The sequence below is a fragment of the Triticum dicoccoides genome, chromosome 3B, assembly GCF_002162155.2.
Source record: "Triticum dicoccoides isolate Atlit2015 ecotype Zavitan chromosome 3B, WEW_v2.0, whole genome shotgun sequence".
Taxonomy (NCBI): domain Eukaryota; kingdom Viridiplantae; phylum Streptophyta; class Magnoliopsida; order Poales; family Poaceae; genus Triticum; species Triticum dicoccoides.
The window spans coordinates 845492720-845497023 of NC_041385.1; positions in this window are offsets into that span (position 1 = coordinate 845492720).

Below are 4304 nucleotides of genomic sequence, written 5' to 3' on the forward strand. Positions count from 1 at the left end.
AGATTTCATAAATAATGCAGTAATCGCTAATATAATTCCAACAGACTCTTAGCATCGCTACGAGTGAGAAAATCTCATCGTAGTCAACTCCTTGAACTTGTCGGAAAACATCTTAACGACAAGTCGAGCTTTCTTAATGGTGACATTTACCATCATTGTCCGTCTTCCTTTTGAAATCCATCTGTACTCATTAGCCTTACGACCATCGAGCCGTTCTGCCAAAGTCTACACTTTGTTTTCATACATGGATCCTCTCTCGGATTTTATGGCCTCAAGCCATTTATCGGAATCCGGGCCCACCATCGCTTCTCCATAGCTTGTAGGTTCATTGTTGTCTAGTAACATGACCTTCAAGACAGGATTACGTACCACTCTGAAGTAGTACGCATCCTTGTCATCCTACGAGGTTTGGGAGTGACTTGATCCGAAGTTTCATGATCAATATCATAAGCTTCCACTTCAATTGGTGTAGGTGCCACAGGAACAACTCCCTGTGCCCTGTCACACACTAGTTGAAGAGACGGTTCAATAACCTCATCAAGTCTCCACCATCCTCCCACTCAATTCTTTCGAGAGAAACTTTTCCTCGAGAAAGGACCCGATTCTAGAAACAATCCATATTGCTTTCGGATCTGAATTAGGAGGTATACCCAACTGTTTTGGGTTTCCTATGAAGATGCATTTTATCCGCTTTGGGTTCGAGCTTATCAACCTGAAACTTTTTCATATAAAGCAACGGGGAAAGCTTTGACTGCAAGAATAAGTCATTACCGGTCTTTATAAATGGCACAATTGGTTGACCGGTATGTTCTAAAACAATTTTATTGCTAACAAGTAAATTATCCTTCTTCATTGGTCTTCCAAAATTACCTATGAGGATTTTTCTAATAGATGCATCAACAATAAAGTTGTGACCAAATCTGAAAATAGGTAAATTACGCGCTATGCATACCTCTTCAAATACGTTGGGAGAGCATGATGGTGGTGTGACTTGAACAATATCTAGCTTCATGTTTGGATGACTCTTCAACGCCTTTTCATCAACTTTTTCTCTATTCCGTCTTCCGTGCATGATTACACTGAAGATTTTTGTCGGCCGAACTTTGTTCGGCTACTTGTTCTTGTCCTTGAAGCTTGTCAATTTCTATGGCACGGAACTCATAGGGCAAGAAGTAGGTTCCATTAACTTCAGAAAAATCAAGCATCATTGTTTTCCTATGCTTGCCATGCCCTTTCTCAATAATGCTTGCCTCGTTGGATTTGATGGATTCAGAATATATACTACTTGATTCGGCTTTTTCAACCGAAGCACTTTCATGTTCCGAATCATCCTTCTTTTCATTGATACTACCAATTGGCAATGCTTCTTTTATCTGAGCCAATTCTTTTTCTATTTGTTTCTGACGGCGAGCGGCAAAATTAGCTTTAAGCTTTTTCTCAATTTCAGCCCACTCCGGATATAATTGCCCCCCAATGCTTTTAGATTCTTTCGGCAATGATACACGGGTGTTGCCAAAATTTTGCAATTGTGTAAGGGGTGTATAATATGATGTAGTACTAGGTGAAGGCATATGCATTGTTGACCATACTTTTGCTCGCCAATTTTATTAATTGGCAAAGATTCATCTTCTTGCAAAACTCTAGCTTTTATTGCAGCATAATCAGAAAATAGCCCCTTTTCATGTTGTTTAAGGCAAAGAGCACTAATTCTCTTATTTTGGGCTAAACTCTTCAATGCATCCACCACTACCTCATCTTCTACAATGTTGGGCACAACCGCTCCTGTAAAATTTACATTCATTCGGCTATAACCAGGAAGGTGTGAAGCCGAATTATGAGCATATACAATTGTGTATGGTGCCGAAGAATTAGTAACATGAGGTGTAGCATATGACGGTTGAGAGTAACTAGCCGAATAGCCACTAGTAGCATGAACAATTCTCTCATACATCGGCATGGTTGGATTACTATATTGCACATTAGCTGCCGATGAATAAAAGGGTGAAACACTTTCTTGTATGGCATTGGAAATTCTAACTTGTGGTGTTTCAAATTGATTCATCAAACTCATCATGTTGCTCATCGACATATGAATTTGCTGGGTTGCCGATGCATGTGAGTTGGGATACATATGGTGCATGTTACTAATATCATAAGAAGTTGAAGTATATAAATTACTTTGAATCGGCCCTTGCACGTAGTTAGTTGCATGATTGAAAAAACTAGAGTTGGCCGATAGAGTATACTCATTGAACGATCTAGTAACACCATCTGAATTATTTACATCTACATAAAGGGATTGGGTATTCATATTACCTTTGTAGACTGCAAACCCTAGATAACGATCTCTTCGTAGCAAGAACGGGCCGGAGACCGTTCGAAGCTTTGTCCCCAGCGGAGTCACCAAAAAATGTGTTCGCACACGAACACGTCACCGTATACCTCCAACGCTGAGGGTGATGCACCGCAGCTCAAGTCGAAGGAGACCCATCCGGAAGCGCGGTACGCAGGCAATCCGGCTGGCGCTTTTGTTGACCCGAAACCCCACACACCCGGGAGGGACCCCGTCAGGGCGCATGGCGGCTATGGGCTGCCCTAGGTCGACCTGATCGCCCCTAGGGCCTCGAGGTTCGCCGCCCTGCAACAAGAAGAACAGACGAAGAACGAGGAAGAAGAAGAACTAGAGTTAAGGAGAAAAGATAAAAGATAAAAGTGGTAGATGAATTGATCGATTGTGTGTTGTTCAATCGGCCGTCACCCCTTAGGTATATAAGAGGCGGCTGGACTTCCCGTGTAAGGAAAGGCTTGGATTCACGTCCAAAACCCTAGTCAAATTCGGATTGGTCTTGTCTGAACTTTCCAAAACTGTTCGGTTTAAACTGGCTGCACTTTGCGGGTCCTTTTTGTGGTGATAAACGACCTTGCATGGAAACGAGTCCAAAAGCAATCTTGACCGTTTCAACGATAAGAACAACTTTCATGTTGAAAGTTTTTTGATCGGAGGTCATCTTGTGGGTCAAATAGCTCACGCAAAAGATCTGTCTACTCGCGCTACCAATCAGACATGGCGTCTGGTGGGGCGCGCCATATTTCGACTTCTGGCAAAGTTACATTCCGATGGCTCTAACTTTTGTATATAAACTCGGATTGGAACGATTTTATATCAAAATCGATCGTTTCGATGAGACGAAGACAATCCGTGTAGATCATTTTTCCATTTGAGGTCATCTTCAAGGCTTAATCGGCCAAACTGTACTCTGAATATAAGATCTTAGTACTTTGATCATAGTTTCGGCCTTTGAGATGAAATCGGATGACAATGACCCAAACTGCAAAGATGTTCATATCAACAATACAGAACTCTTTCATGTAGAACACTTATCCATTTGAGGCCATCTTAAATAAGTTCTTGACTGTGCCAAAATCTGGTGTCAACACAATGGCAACCGGGTCACCAATAGGAAGCGCATCATTCAAAATCCAGTGGACGATGATAATTCTAGTGTGTGCAGCGATGGCGATTCCGAAGTGTCAATCCAGTGGACGATGATAATTCTAGTGTGTGCAGCGATGACGATTCCGACGTGTGGAGTGACGAGGAAGAGGAGATGGACAGTAATGATGAAAATCTAAGCAAGGATAAGGAGAATGGCAAGGCGCTTAAACAAGAGGGTGATGGTGATTCCAGTGTATGGTCGACGAAGATGAGGCGGCAAATGATGAAAATCTAGGTGAGGACGAGGACAATGACGAGGCGCTTAAACAAGAGGACAAAGAGGACGATGGTAATTCCAATGTGTGTAGTTACAAGAAAGGTGAGGCGGCAAAAAATGATGAAAATCATGTGGTTGTGGAAAAAGACAACGGTGAGGCACTTAAACAAGAGGGTGAAGAGGCTAATGATGGTTATGCGCTTCAAGAAGAGAGTGGCAAGATTAATAATGGCATCTATTATATATCGGGGGAAGAAGACGACCATCATCTCACCGCCATCAGGTACTTTGTTGGATCGCGTGGGAAGTTGCTCATGGTGAGGTGGCAAATAGTGCAATACCCTTCAAGCGGTCTCGGCTTTACCCGCAAGGTGGACGTACTCAAGGCAGATGTCCGCACAAGCATGTGGGTGCCTATGACGGGTGGTCTAGATGGCCATGGGGTTTTCATTAGCAAGCCCTTTTGAAAGTCTGTTTCAGCTTGTTGGGAGGAGACAAAAGAGGATGATATTGTTTTCGTTGACTCAGGCAGGGTGTTCAATTTGAGATCCCAAAGTATTAACGAGTCAAAAAGGTAAACCCCCTCCCCCC